Source organism: Uloborus diversus, chromosome 2, assembly GCF_026930045.1.
Source record: "Uloborus diversus isolate 005 chromosome 2, Udiv.v.3.1, whole genome shotgun sequence".
NCBI classification, from domain to species: Eukaryota; Metazoa; Arthropoda; class Arachnida; order Araneae; family Uloboridae; genus Uloborus; species Uloborus diversus.
The window spans coordinates 65,878,556-65,895,358 of record NC_072732.1 but is presented as its reverse complement, the minus strand read 5'-3'; the positions used below and the strand labels follow the sequence as shown (position 1 = coordinate 65,895,358).

Sequence of the window (16,803 nt, the reverse complement as noted above, 5' to 3'; positions counted from 1 at the left end):
AGATTATATTCTGAATTGCTAAAACTCATAATTCACAGTGGGTTGTTTAGAAAAGGCTACCTCAACAAGCATTATGATACACTAATTTAGCTGCAGCTATTTTAGTACTATTATTTATTCCCAATGTATTTGCATATTTTTGGCATTTAAATTACTCTGAATCGCTAAAGTTAATACTTCGTGATATTTCGTTTAGAAATAGCCGCTTCAATACATAAAAATGTATGGAAAATCAAGAATAAACAATTCATTAAATAGTTTTAGATCTTTGTTGTGGCCAGTTTAAAGCGAACTTGGTTACATATATTTTAAGTCCTATTTTTACAAACAATATGTGTATTTTTCAGTTATTTAAATAATATTCTGAATTCTTAAAACTAACAATTCAAAGGTTGTTTCAACAAACAATTCATTAAATAGTTTCGAATCTGCATTATGACCAATTAAATGTCAGTTTGACTACAGATGCTTCAAGTACTATTTTTTACAGACAATATTTGTTTTTTTTTTCTTTTTATTTATTTATTTATTTATTTATTTTTTTTTGAGGAATCACATTGCTTATTGTTTTCATTTGACTGTTTTGAATTCCTATTATTTTATTCTCCCCCCGCTTCCCTCTGCAGCACCACCGTCGACCGGCCGCCTGATGCTGCTCCTCTTGCGAAAACCGTCTCCAGGTTGCGTTGATATGCTACACACACGCGCGTACATACACAACTATACACACAACTACACACACATACAAATACACACAACTGCACACACAGACACATACACACACACTCATTCATGCCTGCATACAGACACAAACACACGTGCCTACATACACACACACACTCGCAATTGCGAAAAACATAATTTGAATTCCAGATGTCAAAATTCAAATTAATTTATTTTTTTAAAATTTATTTCAGTTATTTAAATAACATTCCAAATTCTTAAAACTAATAATTCATAAAATGTTGTTTATAAAATCCGTGACATACAAAAAAGCAACAAAGAATTCATTAAATACAGTTTCGGGGCCAGCATTATGGCCAATTAAATGCTAATTTGGTGACCGCTGCCCCATCTTCGCAGCTATTTCTCATCTCCCGGTTTTGTGAAATATCAGCGATTCTCCCCTCACCGGTAGCTGCGGCAGGCTCGGATGAGGGTGATGCGGCAGAGAAAGCCGCCGCCACTCCACAGGAATGCCGCTATCCATCACGTCATTGCAAATAGCTTTTGATTGGAGGCTCCGATTCATTTTCTCCACCCCCGGGTCAACCCCCCCCCCCTCTCGCGATATTAAATCATGTCGCCTGATCGACGTGAGCAGAATTGCGATGAAAATGATGTCGCGCTCGACACGGGTTTTAGGTCCGATTTGGGTGGGCGGCTCCGGCGCTCTCATCACCTGGGTTTCGAATGGGATCATCAGTTAGACTGTTTTATAAATGGTGTAATGTGCATTAGCATACAGGGAAATAAAGTAAATAAGAGGTTACCCAGAATCATAGCTTTTTTTTTTCTTCAAGAAGTGAAAATACTCCTTGATATAAATTTTTTAGAGGAGTGAAATACACTAAAACAATGAAGTAATAGTGATTGATTTCAAAATGAACCAGTTAGGCTTTTATAAATGATTTATGTGCATCAGCATGGAGGGAAATAAAATAATCAAAAGTGAGAAATTTGTGCAGATCTGATATAGATGGGACTTTTTTACAAGGCGTGAAATCATTCCTTAGCATTTTTAGAGGAGTGGAATATATAAAATCAGTAAAGAGTTCCAAAAATACCCATTTAGACTATAGAATAAATGGTTTATTGTGCATCAGCATGGAGACAAATAAAGCAATCAAAAGTAAAGTTTAGGCAGAAACATAGCTCTTTTTTTTCTTTTTTTTTTTTCAAGGCGTGAAAGTACTCCTTGATTTTTTTCGTGAGTGAAATGTACGAAAACAATGTAGGAATAGTGATCGATTCCATAATGAAGCAGTTAAACTGTTTTATAAATGTTTTAATATACATCAGCATGAAGGGAACTAAAATAACCAAAAGTGAGAAGTTTGTGCAGAGATAACTGGGGCTTTTCTGTCGAGGCGAGAAAATACTCCTTGACATTTCTTAGAGGAGTGAAATATACGAAAACGAGGCTCCCTTATATCTTACTTTCGGTTAACCTCATAATTGTTACATGGGAAGTTCGCTACGGCAGAATGAATGAAAATTGTCCTTTAAGGAAGTTTTTTTCCCAACTAGCAATTTTAATTATTTTTTTTATTGTTATTTTAAAAATACTTGCATTTTCCGTATAGTTGTTATGCTACGCATAGTTTTTTAAGTCATTTAGGGCTCCTTAGGAAGATGGAGGCCCAGGTTCAGGCCGAGTCGGGTTGTGCAGTGCTCAGGCCTTGTTAATTGAATATAAACAGAAAGAAAAGGAAAATTATTAAGGATTTAAGGTTTTAAGTAAAATGAAAAGAGGGAAAAAATCAGTTAACCTAAAAAGAAAGTATATATTTGTAGAACAATCACCACAATGTTCTATTTTATGAAACCTGTCTAACTCTATCTTGTCACATATTTTCGTCAACAAAAACCATTACGACGAGATCATCTTAATTTTTGGAAAAAAAATGAAATGTAGAAGTGAAAAGAAAGGTGTTTAGGTCATTCTTAGATTAGAATTCATCTCCGAAAACCGGAAAAAAAGAAAAGGAAAAAAAGTGCTCCGGAAAAAGATCGAAGGGAGAAAAAACAGAAAAAAAAAACTAATCGGAACCGCAGATTGAAAAACTCTTGGCCTTATATAAAAGTCCGCTGCGGAGTGCATTATCTCGGTATGGGGACCCTCCTCTTCCCTGGGTTTTTTCCTTTTGTTCGAACCGAGGGTGGTTCGAAAAGATAAATCGAAACAGATGGAGAATACTGATCCCCAGTGTCCATCCACAGCTCAACAAAAGGAATTCTCATCAGCCGTGGTAATGAGAATCACTGGTCGAGATGAATAAAAAAAAAATGGGCAAAAGGGGAATGGAAACCCATGAACGCACAAAAAATGGGTGAACACTTCCGCCGGCCAACTGGGTGGATGTGGGAAATAATCAGGAGATAGAGAGCAAGTACCTGAGAGATAGATAATATCCAATCCTTATGAAGTTTTTACTCGAGATGATATTTATGGTGGGATCCCACCATCTGGTTAGCACGTCAAGAGATGAGGGTGAATCTTGTTTCTTTAATTTGACCTTGTCTAGCGTGGAAGTTGAATTTTTTGAATATTTTTAAAGCTCTTTGGATAATTAAATCATCATAAGTGCATAGATTGTTTTCAAGGCCTTTAAATAGCCCAAACATTCTATTCCTTATCTATAAAGCAAGATAAAGAAATAAACAATGGAAAATACTGTTCAAAAATTCTCAGAACGAAGTACCTTTCCGTTTCTTATGTCTATATTCCTCGGACTTTAGTGGCCCTAATTTTCCAAAGTTACTTGTTTCAGTTTTTAGAGCTTGTATGCAGTTGAGAGACCAAATAAATTACAGTCAACCCTCGTTTATCTTGGTTAATTCGTTCCAGACTTAACCGCGATAACTGAATTTCCGCGAAGTAAAATTCTGTATTTATAAACCGAATATTTTCCTTATTAGAGCACATAAAACTTACTTACGACTATTTAAAAAGGTTTTAAGATAAAGTACTCTAGACATAACAGCACCATTAGCCACCATTAAATTTGTAGTATTCAATATATTGCACGAAATAATACACTAAACTAAAAAAAATATCATTTTGTTAATTATTGGGAAATAAACTACACACACACTTGTAGTTCTTACACACTATTACTAATCTATGAAAAAAGTTCAACTTGTTTGATGATTAATTGCCAGTTAGTGACCGTATGTGCCCCCGTTTGTCCTCAACATTCATCCTCATTAAAGGTATTACGTATACAACTTAAAAAGCTAGTACATTATTGAACACCATCTACACTACAGATGCATTTATCCCCTAGTAATAATACAGTGATTTATAATTTTCAGTTAGTGCTTAACGGTTAAAATGAGATAGCAATTCCCTTCACTTTCTTCGAAGATTTTATACCTTCACTCCCTCAAATAGTACAACTATAGCCCCTCAAAAGAGCTCACCTTACTTAAAAGACATACTTTTTTTTTTTGCAGTAAAAGTTTACACAAGCGCTTAAAAAAGGTCAATTACTATATTGGAGAAAAAAAAAACTAGAAAAAACCGCGATGTAGTGAAGCTACGAAAGTCGAAGCGCGAAGTAGCGAGGGACGACTGTACTTTTATGGGTCGTACACTGCAAAAAAAAAAAAAAAAAATGTAACCTTACTCCGTAAAAGCGGTGGCAGCTTAGCTGCCTCCATACACCTTAACTGATAAAACTGGTGTAACGCTCATACGTTACAACAGTTTTATCAGTTAAGTTACTCCATTGCTATGGAGGAAGCTAGCTACCGGAATAAGGTTACACAAAGTACAAAATGCTGCCACCGTATTTACGGAGTAAGGTTCCCCTTTTTATTTACAGAGTATAATTCGTTAAAATTTTAAGTCCTGGAGACTTTACTAGTACATAGAATAATTTCTTATTGAATTATAAGTTAAAAGTTCAAAATTTATCCAGCATTATAAATCCAATAAAAAAAATCCAGCATTTTTAGGATCATTACTACATTGCTTAATAAAAAGGAAAAGGGTGTAATAACTTTTGTAATTTGTAATTCAGTAACTGCTTAAATTCTCTTTCTCTCTCTCTCTCTTTATCTTTTTGACTATTTAGTACCTATATTTAGAATGTCTGTTCACTGAATTTTATATGTTAATATATTCTTACTACTTCTCTTAGTCATAAAGAGATTTTTCTTTGTTATTACTCCAAGACTTCTCTACCGATAATTTAAAATTACTAGAGTTTACGTAATAAATTTCGAATGAAATTTTAACAACTAGTCCACGGTTGGCATTTTATGAGTTAGCACACATTGTGTTAAAAATGATTAAAATTAATAGTTCAGTCTGTAATAAAAGATTTTTACACGAAAGTGTGCTAACTTTTTGTGAGTTTTCACTAATCAAACATTTTACGCATATTTTTGCATAAGAGTCTTTTTTTTTCTCATTAAATAACTTTGCTTTTAATTAAACATTTTTGCGATGTCACTTTGTCTAATATTTAAAATACTTTGTTTTCAAAATTAGACATTTCAATGAAAAATATATTTTTTTTAAAAATGCGAGGATAACTACAAAGCAAAAATAATTATAAAAATACAGAAGCAAAATATTGCCTTTTGTAGTATCAAATTATGAACAGTGAGGAAAAATATAAAGCAAATATATGTTATCAGGAAATAAAATATTTATTCGTCAAAATGTTTTAGAAATTCTTGTATAAATCGTTAAATGTTCGTCATATCTCTGTTGTTAAAAAAATGTCTCGATGTCTTTTTCATTCTATAAACTTACATGTTTATACATTTGTTATTTTGATCAAATATATTTTCTGTCTAAAATGTAATTAGAAAATTACTTGACATTTAAGGGATGATTTTGGTTATAAAATTACTAAATTAGTCAACTGATAATAAAAGTCACAGGATTTTTAGCTTTATTTTTGATCCTTCTTGCTTACAGTTTTTTCAATGACAGTTATTTTAAATCACAGAACAGTTTTAAATTGAGTTACATCTCCAACATTCCATCTCTGAAACCTTTTAAAAAAGTTATCTCATAAAGATAAGTCTTTTTTTCATATGCCTTAATTCAGTAAATTTTAAGAATATATAACATAATATCTTAGAGTATTTCTTATCTATTGTTCTCTATTAATACAAATATAATTAACAGAAAATGCTATTGAAGTAATCTTAAAGAAAAAGGGAGAAAAGAGATAACTTTTAAACGTATCGTTTTTTTGCTTTAGAAAAAAAATCAAAAATCAATGCAATGAATTTTCTTAGAGTACAGCTCTCTAATTATTTGACGCATTTGTGACCTTGAACAAGGCTCTCTATTGCGGTAATTATTAAACTGACAATATATAACTGTAACGCTGCGCATTTTGCATTTAACATGAAATAATTAAGTATTAAAGAAGAATATTACCGTATAAAAAATGTTGGACATTCTTGAATGAATCTTCACATGCAATTTACATTAGAACGAGTAGTTTTTGAATACTTTGCATAGCTATTGCTTCCATTCTTAAAATTAAAGATATCTATACTTAAAAGGACTATCCCTGAACATCCAACTAAACAGTTGAAAAGCAGAAAATCTTTTTTCTCATAAGATTTATTAATTTGCTTTTATTTCATTCCTTTCCATTAAATTTCTTTATCTTTCTTTACAAATGTTTTCCCATTTAAAATTATCCACATCTAACCCATCATTTCCTATTTATTTCCTCATACGAGCAATGCGGCTCAATATCCCGTTTTCAATATATCATGATCTACTCGCTTTGATAGGTTTGTAATCTGTGAATTGACCTGAAGTCAACTTTCGCTCCACCCACACTAAGTTGTCCTACCCAGCCACAATCGGCAGCCTACTTTCTTTACAAAGAGCTTTTCCATCTCTTTTTCTACAGGAAAAAAAAATGCATACGAAAGTTTAAAAAAAAAAAAAAAAAAAAATCACGTCATATCCGCTTTTTTTTGCGCACGAAAAGAATGTTCTGATACAGGAAGAGAATCTGTATATGCGATATAGATATTTACGCCACCTTTCAAGAGTTCTTAATGACCCTATCTCATGCAGAGGGTATGTGTTCAGCCTGTTTTCTTGCTGTCCAAGCCCCTGAGGTTAATGGCAATTGAGGGGGAGGGCATCTTTTGGGAAGAATCGTGAATAAGCTAGTACTAGGGGAGTGAAAGTCATTAAAGGTAGAAACCATCATTCGTATTGGGAAGGTGTTGGAAGGATGTCTGTCTAGACGGCCTTCTCCAACTTTTTTCTTTCTGTACTTTGCCGAAGAAGCGTATTCTAAGTTAATCCTAAGCTAAGTTATTATTCCTGATCTTAATAATTACCTTGCTTGTCTTCAGGGAGAGAAGAATCGCGGTGTATTGGGCGTAGTTTTTCAAACCATCTTACACTGACTGAAGATGTGAGCCTGTCATCCCTAAAGCAGACAAATATATCCAAAATGAACAGATCATTTCACACAATGAAAGCAATTTTTACGCTATTTTCATTGTTACTGAGCAATGTGCAGTTGTACATTGCTCAGTTGTAGAAGAAAATATAGTTCACTTTTTTTGAGCTATCAAGATCATGTTTTTGATTTCAGTTTGCCGTGGCTTAACGTTTCTCGTTATATTGTCTCTGTGCTTGGTAAAGAGCGAGTCGCGTGATCCATTGCTTTAGGTTTCAAGTAGACCTTAGGTCTAATGTTATGTCGTCGTAGCTTGACGTTTCTCGATATACTGTCGTTGTGGTTGGTAGATATCTAGTACTGTGATCCATTGCTTGATGCGTTTTTTTTAACATCTATTTTATTTGTTTATTTATTTTTTGTGTACGATAAATCTTTTTTCTTTTACAGATTTTTTTCTTTTAAAGATTTTTTTTCTTTCCTTTCGATAGTCTTTGTACATGTCATAATTTTATAACTTTATGCGCTCAGATTTTTCTTTTAATCATATGCAACTTAAGAATTTCTTATGCCAAAGTAATATCAGTAAATTCATTTAGAACATATACAATTTTTTTTCTTTTTTTCATTTTGCAGATAATAGATAAAATTTGTTGGCTTATTGTTATCATTATTTAAACATTAAAATGTTTTATATACATTTTAATGTATCTTTTATTTTAATTTTTTTAATGATCTTCAGATTTTTTTTTTTTCATTTTTTATTTTTTAAAATTGCTGTTGCGTACATTTCTCGTGTAGATTTTTTTTTTTTTTTGATGGTTGGATCGTGTATTATTACATTTTCGTCTATCATTTATTAATGTTCATTTTGGATATTTAGTATGAATAAAGCATCAGAAAACGTAGACAGCAAGTTATACAGAATTTTAACTCTTAGAAACATTGGATACTCCCCTGGCTGCAATCCTTTATTGCTACAACTTTAATTTGTCGAAAACGGGTTCATTATCTTTTTGATTCACTTAAATGATAAAAATGAAAGAAAAGTAGAGGGAGGGAAATATCATTTGTCCTCCCTCTATGTTATGTTCATTAATGCTCTTTTTGGATATTTTGTACAAACAAGAAGTCTGAAAAGTTAGACAGCAAGTTATGCAAAAAATTTAACTCTTAGAAAAACGGGATACTCAGCTGGCGGCAATCCTTTATTGCAAAAACTTAATTTGGAAAAAACAGATTCGATTTCTTTTTGACTCACTTGAATTACAAAAATGAAAGCCAAGTAGAGGGAAGAAAGTATCCCTGTTGTAATGTCTCAAGCTGCAAAGAGCAGTTATATGTAAACAACAAAGAATGTAAGAAATACACCGCCAGCTCAATCAATTCCAGTCGAGGACTGCAGTTTCGCGCTTATTAGCACTCATCAGCTCGGCATAGCAGTGACTGAGCTGGAGGTGGAAAACCTCTTAAGGAAGCCAAGAGTGCCAAACAAACTGGTAGCTAATACAAGAATCAGCACTGACCAGACGGGTGACCGAAACAATGGTTCGGTTTAACTCGAATATTGAAAGCAAGGCAGTGACAAAATACTGTAATCACCAAAAAACAACTCGACGGAACTCCAATTCAATGATTAATATATACAAATTCTGAACGAATGTCAAAAAACTAATAAATTTAGTAACCGAATGTAAAACCTATTTTATGATTAATTACCATTTTTTAAAACTGTTTAAACACTCACATATTATTTGTACAGAAAAATTGAAATTTATTTATTATTGCGATAAAAACAAGAGGGGAAATGATTGTTTAACTAACGTGGAAACAATTCCCAAAACACTAGTCATTTGTTTTACTTGTTAACCACACGAATTTCTATTCATTTTTAAAACGGAAAAATTTACCGCTTAGATTATGTTGATTTACTGATAAAAAAAAGCAAGTGGAAATACTTTTGGAAATATGATTTGTGATCTTTTGTCGGCTATTCTTCGCATTGTTGAGGAATTAGTTGCATAAAAATCAAAACCCTAATGCATGGTGTTACTTTTTGAAACTAAGCTTGCTTTTTGATAGGAATATATAAATATTTAAAAAATAAAAATCTGATGATTCTATTGTGTTAGCAAAAAATTTTATGAAATGATATTTATTTAATATATTACTTAATTCATATGCATAAAGGTATGCAGTTAAAAATAAAGAAATTCCCTTCGTAATTAGTCATAACCCTCAGTTTATTTTTAATTCGACATTAACTTTTTAAGTTGAGAAGTAATTAGGGTAAAATCTTTATTTAATTAGTATATTTTTACAAATCTAAATTTTACACTAAAATTTTTAAGAAATGAAAACCTGTGTGAAATGTTTTTAAAAAAGTTTTCGAACTTTTAATTCTGATATTTAAATTAAGATTAATTTGGTGATAAAAGTCAGTATATTCCTTGCGTAAAAATTTATGATACGTCCAATAATTGTAGTTTTGTATCGTGTATGATAATTGGGAACGTTTCGGCGGGGGTTAAGGTTAGTTGAGTGGTGTAAAGACTGATGGGTATATACAATATTTTCTTTTCTAAACAACCTGCCATTTGAGTAATTCTGGATAGGGTGGAGACACAACCACCATGTAGAATTATTAAGATTTTTAAATTTCTGTCTGATTTCTTTAAAAAATTCTATAAAAATTTGGATGAGGCCTTTAAAAAAGAAATCATTTGTTCACTACATTTCGTGCGTTCAGTTTTCAACACTGTAAAAAAATAATAAAAAAAAGATGCATAATTTGGTATCCTTTCGAGTATTTATGAAGTTATAAACATTAAAAAAACTGATGGTTCAAAACTACTTTTTTCGAGATTCTTCATAAACAGAACACTGATATGAAGGCAACTCTAATATACTGCACAAAACTAACGTCGGATACTTTAAACTTAATAATTCTTGTAAGACACGAACTCTTTCTCTCTCGTTGTTCTTATTACTGTAGCTCATACGACTATGCACACATACAGGACAAAGATATTAAAACTGCACATTAAAAAAAAAAAATAATAATAATAATAATAAAACTTAGAATTCAATGCACAGAATTTCACAATAAAAGTATAAACAATCAAAAACTCATTATCGATATTCTTCACACGTAGTGCAAAATTAACGTCGAATACTGCTAAACTTTCTTATTAGACAACTCTAGTGTCATCTTCACTTCAGTTCGTCTCGAGTTACAAGCACCTAAACGGATTTAAACGCCATTGGGTGCATTTAAATTCATCTGTTTGGAATTCAATGCTCATAATAAGACATTATTTTGCAAATTAATAAAATTAGAAAAATGAAAAAAAAATTTCCGATATTCTTTATAAACGTAACTTTCTTATAAGACTATTCTCTCGTCCTTTTCACTTCAGCTGGCACACATATGCCCAAAGAACCCAACACCTAAACGGATTTAAATGCCGTAAGGTGCATTAAAATCCGTATGTTTGGAATTGAATGCACAAAATTTGACATTATATAACAAAATAAAAAAAAATTAGGAAACTCAAAAACACTTTTTCGATAATCTTTAAAAATATACAATTGCACCAAGCTTCCATCCGAATTTTAATTTTAACTTTCTTATAAGAGAATTCTCTCTTCCTCTTCCCCTTCAGTTCACACACATATGCCCCGAGGACCCAGTACCTAAACGGATTTAAATGCCGTAACTGGGTCCTCTCCCCTCATCACTCCATATCTCAGCGTGTCGGTATCTGGATAGCCGGTAATAGCCCTTCAATCTGAACCCACGATTGCGGGGCTGTATCGCCGCTTGTCATCGGATAGCCGCTCCGTCGGATCACCACCCCCGAGCTATTAGGCGCGGCGGGACGTAATGCGATATGGGTGTTATTTCGGCTGTTATTTCGATACGGTGCTGCTAAACCTAAGCAAATATCCAGCGGCGAGCTTTGAATATTTACTTATTTACGTATTTTTTATTATCTTTTTTTTTATCGTCGAGAAGTAAGTACAACAGTCGTCACACATAGAACATTGTTGGTAAAATATGTTAATAGTCTCTGTGGTTTTTTTTTTTTTTTTTCTCGTTTAGAAAAGGTTTTTGCCCGAAATCCAGGGTCTTTAACCCTTTAGAAAGCCATTTTATAAATATTAGCGTGCAATTCGCATTGAATTAATTTTGGTAATAAGATTGGTTGCCAAAAATAAATTAATTTTGACCCCTAAACTGTTGAAAGTAGTTAATTTGGTTTTATCCCCCTCTTTTAGTTGAGTATTCTTCCCATTGGGCAATGTAGCAGACTAAATTCCAATTCTCCAGTGTCTCTTGGCATATGTATCTTTGGGACTTAAAAACTCTTTTTTCTATTAAAAAATGACTTCTTTTAAAATTTTTAACCTGGAAAAGTTGTAAAGAAACGATGTTCCATTTACCAGGTACTACGTTCTTTCTTTTTAATCGTATTTTTCTGATTTTGAACATTTTAATTCCTTACTGGAAAATGTGCGAAAACTCGCCTTTTCTTTTCATTTATCACTTTTCTCCGCACAATCTTAAGTCTGTGTAAACCCTACACATGTTCATCTTGCATACAAAGTTCAGCAATTATGAAATAAAGCACGTTGCTTTAACACTAGAATCTTAAACAGTAACATTGCTAAATCAAAACATCCTCTGAAGATAAATTAAATGAACCGCTGCCACATCGTGGGTATGGTTCACTGGTGAGAAACACTATAAAATGACGTAAATTCTCAATAATAATTGCATTTTTTTATTGCTTCTTTTCGTTCTGTGAGTATGCGTATACGGCAGACGTGACATAAGGGAAATATTGTACATCATGTGGTAGCAAAATTACTCTGTACCGACCTGATCTGTAATTACTCGCCCCTTATTCTTCTTTTTCATCATTGTCAACTTTTGCGGTTGACGAGAAAGCAGCAAAACTGAAGACATCAGTCATATTTTCTATCATAAAACCGATTCGACCTTGAAAACCAACATATGTATTTGAAAAACTCTTCTACCTCTTCCAGAGTTATTCTTAATGCTAAAATTCAATCCTTTTAAAATAAGGAAATTATTTTTCAATTGAACTTTATCGATCTTATTTATATATATATTTTTTAATTTTATTCCCTTGACTTTGTTATAAATGAGATCGCTATCAAAATTTAACTGTCAATGTTTTAAAAATATTCTCCAAATTTTCTCCGCCTTTTTTATAAAATTAAATAAATAAATAACCTGTTAAATTGGTCAGGTATTTCAAATAACGTTGATAGAACGTCTTTCTCTTTGCTTTCTATCAATATCATTTCTAAAAATATCGTTAGCGAAATTTCACAAATAGAGCTTGTTTAATCTTTAAACTCTTATTCATTAGTTTTAACACTTGGCGGAGTAATAATTGAGGCTACTTATATTCTCTATTTATTTATTATCAACTATTTTGGTGCTAAAATTAATGTAATTTATGATTCTCCAAACAGAGTTATTTGCTTTATGATGAATTAAATTTTAATTAATTCTGGTATATTATGCGAAAGATTTTCAATCATCTTTATTAGATGTGAGACCAAACTCGATGCATTCTTGCGTGCTATTGATTTCTGATGAAGTTAATTTATTTCATACTAGTGGTACCCGCACGGCTTTGCCCGTAGTAGAAAATCAAAAGGTCTTTTGGTTCGCCTCTATATTTACAAATAATGTATGGTGAATTTCTCACCTATTGGGTTGCCCATGTTACGATTCCACGTTATAATAACTTGGTAATTTACTCGTCCATCTTATGATAATTTTGCTCGGGAAAATGTTTTAAAATTGGAATAGAAAAAGAACAAAATCGAATTTTCGAAAATCGCTACGAGGTGCACAACCCCATGCTACAAACTAATTTTGTGCCACATTTCATAAAAATCGGCAGAATGGTCTAGGCGCTACGCGCGTCACAGACATTCAGACAGAAGGAGATCCAGATATCCAGACAGACTTTCAGCTTTATTATTAGTAAAGAAGTTGCACACAGTTCAAAGTAGTTTTAATCTTTTACTTTTCCATCGCATGATCGTTACAATTTCATGATATAAGATTTTTTTTTTTTTTGCTTTAAATCAAAGCAAGCTTAGAATACACTTAGTTTAAAATTAAGAATAGCTGACAGATTAAATCTTACCGATGGTAACTGCACGGTGTACATTCTTTTAATTTTTCATATTCTCATTTTTGTTTGGAACAAAAGTTTTAAGTAGGACGACCAGTTCATTTCGCAACATAAATCACGATTTCCTTTTTGGTAATGCCTTAAAAATTTTCACGCCTTTTATCCAAAAGCAGCCATTTAATCATTTTTAGTAAATTTTTGTTGTAGATTATTGCTTTTAAATGTAAAAATTATACGAATTACATTTCACAGTTTTGGAGAATCGGCATTGTTTGTGATAAACAATTTTCGTCATTATTTTTGAAAGGAATCGGAAGATATAACCTAGAATATAAGTTGTACTTGTGGATGAAAAATTATTAAATGATTTAAATTCGTATGCAATACATATTATTTTTGTGGAATTTTTCACCGTTTAACCTCATTTTAAATTATAATTTCCATGAACAATTTTTTTAAAGAGGGAGAACTTCTAGTGAATTTTCTTGAACTTTTGTTGTAATCTTTGCTATCATTGTTAATTAAAATACTTTTGAAATGTCTTATAGTAAACGTTAGAATCTGTGTACTGATTTCACTATCGTTAAATTAGTTTTTAATTCATTTCAAACTTTAGCTTGTTTTCATTCTTTAAAAAATGCTGATAATAGTGATTATTATAATAAAAATAAAAGTCGAGTATATAACGATAACTAGCGGAAGCAATAAAGGAAGAACGGTAATATTTTTCAATTATGCTTCTCTAATTTTTGCTTATCATTTAGTAATTTTCTAAAAAGCATTTTCGGAAACAATTTTATTATTAACGCCTCAAACGACTAAAAGCATAATGCGTTTTCGCATTCCTTTGAAAAATATATGTTTAAAATGATATCAAAATAAGATCAAATAGAATGACAAAAAGAAGGACTATCATAAAGAAAGAAAAATAAATAACTGAAATTTTACATCAATAAAACTGACCAATTGTGTTAAGGAGTGCTTTTATTTCATTTTGCATAAAACCTTACTTGACCAGCATATTACTGAATAGAATTTTCTTGTTTGGTTATTAATTCATCTTTTTCACTTGATGAAATGGATTTATGGATGCATTCTAGTTATTTTCATACTTTTCCTCACTAAATGGTACCATGCGATATTAATTGCTTAATAATAGCATTTTTTTGTCAATGTTAAGCCACGAAACATTCCATTTCGGTTTTTATTAACCTTTTTTCAGTTTCTTGCAAAATAAATAAAAAAATAAAAATATAAGAGTATCTATATAATTTTTGCGCTTTTCATTAAAAAAATTAATTTACTATTATTGGCTTTTTAAGTGAAAAGGCTTGAATTTTTCTCGTAAACATTTGTGTTTTCTTTTTTTCAATTGATGATGAACTATGTGCTTACATTAAGCAAAAAAAAACTTTTTTTTTGCATGTTCTACGTGATAAAGTTTTTTCGAAACAGATCCGTCAAATGGGTTGGTTTTCCGATCGAGTTATTTATTTTTTTATAACTGCCCAAAATTGAGAGAAAATTGTTCAGATCAAAAATTTGGACATGAGACTTGGCCGAGACGGTTCGACTCAAATTGTACCCCAAAAGTTATTGGGAAGCGCAGGGAGACAGACCCAGAGACACACATTTCCCTACGTCAAAACCCTACTTTTATATAATTTTGAAAAACATTAAAAAAAAAAGTTTTTTGTATATTTTTTGTGATAAAAACATTCTTTCACGTCTTATCTTGTAAAGCAAGCTAAAAAATAGAAGTACAATTATATAAAAACAGTATACAGACTTCTTATTTGCTGCAACATTGCACCAGGTTTTAATAAATTTCAAAAATATCTCGCGGAAGAGAAAAAATATTTTTGCAGAAACTTTTTTCAACTACTAATAATGAAAAGTTGAAAATGGATTGTAAATAAAATAAAACGAGTTTTGTCTTTTCTTGAGAACAAAAAGAAACTTAATTGATACAAAGAAAAGATGAATGCAGAAAAAAAATTTTCTTTTTTCGGTAAAATACCAGCACACTTTAAAGATGACTCATAGTGAAATATCTTTCATCATCAATTTCATCCCTCTAGGCCTTCACCGCAAGATGTAAATTAGACACAAGAGAAAATGGTGACTTATTTCCATCCTCATAATACAGAAAAACATCTTGGCAAAAAAAAAAAAAAAGGATAAACGTAATATAGCATCCAACAGTCGTTTAGCAAACTGACAAATAATTCCGACGTTCCTAAGTTTTTTTTTTCTCATCTCCAATCCTTTCAGAGACGCCGAAATAGTGCGAAAACATGACCATTCCCTCCTTCTCGCCGCAAGAAAAAAAAAAAAGAGCTAGAAATGCCGACAACCCTCCGAACTCGAAAAACTGGAAATTCGCTAAGTTTTTTTTCTACAAACACCCTTTTTACCGATGAGGCAAACTCGATTCGAAACACTTCGTTTGGCGGCTTCGAAGCAATTGCAATTCCATTGTCATTTGTTGATCACTTCTGATATCAAACTCGGAAATGAGTTTGACCGTGCTCTTTGGAAAATGACATTAAATACCAAATGTGAATTAATGAGAAATTCATGACAGAAAAACTATTTTTAAGAAACCTGTCTGCCCTGATCTGCAGCGGACTTACCATGTCGCAATTGCAAGGAGCCCTACGACCAGGGCTCGATTAAGATATTGGGGCAGAGGGAGGGGGTAGGTCAAACACATTTTGAGGGTACCTTACAATCGTTAGTCATTCGCTAAAACAATATCAGCCATTTGGGGGTCCCTAAAACGTAAGGGCCTAGACTACGGCCTTGTTGGCTTATTCAGTAATCAGGTCCTGCCCACGACGTAAGGGCCCCAAAAAGGGATCCCAATGTGCGCATGCTAAAATGTTTACCGTAGACGAATGACCCTCCAAAAATGCTTTGCAACGACCCCAAAATGTGTAAACCTACCACTGGTTCGAACGTTATTTTGCTATGCGTAAGGAAATTATAAATATGCGTTTAGCTCTTAAATTCCTTGATAGAATTCTACGGCAGGCAACTGAGGGGCTGTCCATAAATTTTTTAAAGTTTATGGACAGTCACTTTTAAAATTATACATTCATTAATGTCACTTTTTAAAATCCTACTTGACCCTTGTCTCAAACTGTCCCTATTTACGAACATCCTCCCCTCTCAAAGCGTGACATCATTTGTAGACGAGCCCTTAAACGGTATTAGGGAAGAGTCGAGAGGAATGGGCCGGAAAATGGGACGGAGAAAATGGGACAACGCTGTATTTATATACAGAAATAAAATGTGAATAATACTATTTTACTCGTCCCGCAGATGTGTCAGCTTTAAACTCTTTTGCTGCTGCATATATTGGATCAACTAGTAATAAGTTTTCACATATTATTTCATGCAGTGTTGTCCCATTCCTCCCAACTCTCTCCTTAACACGAATTATGATTTAATGCTGCATGAATTCTGATGTAGCGGAAAAAAATCCTAATAAGATA

The 16,803-nt window shown here is 32.2% G+C and overlaps 1 protein-coding gene across 1 annotated transcript in view; it reads left to right on the top strand.

Moving 5' to 3' along the window:
• LOC129235208 (transcription factor Sox-3-like) overlaps window positions 1-16,803 on the top strand; it is a 207,631-nt gene that overhangs the window by 22,773 nt on the left and 168,055 nt on the right. The gene's annotated exons all lie outside the window — the stretch shown is intronic.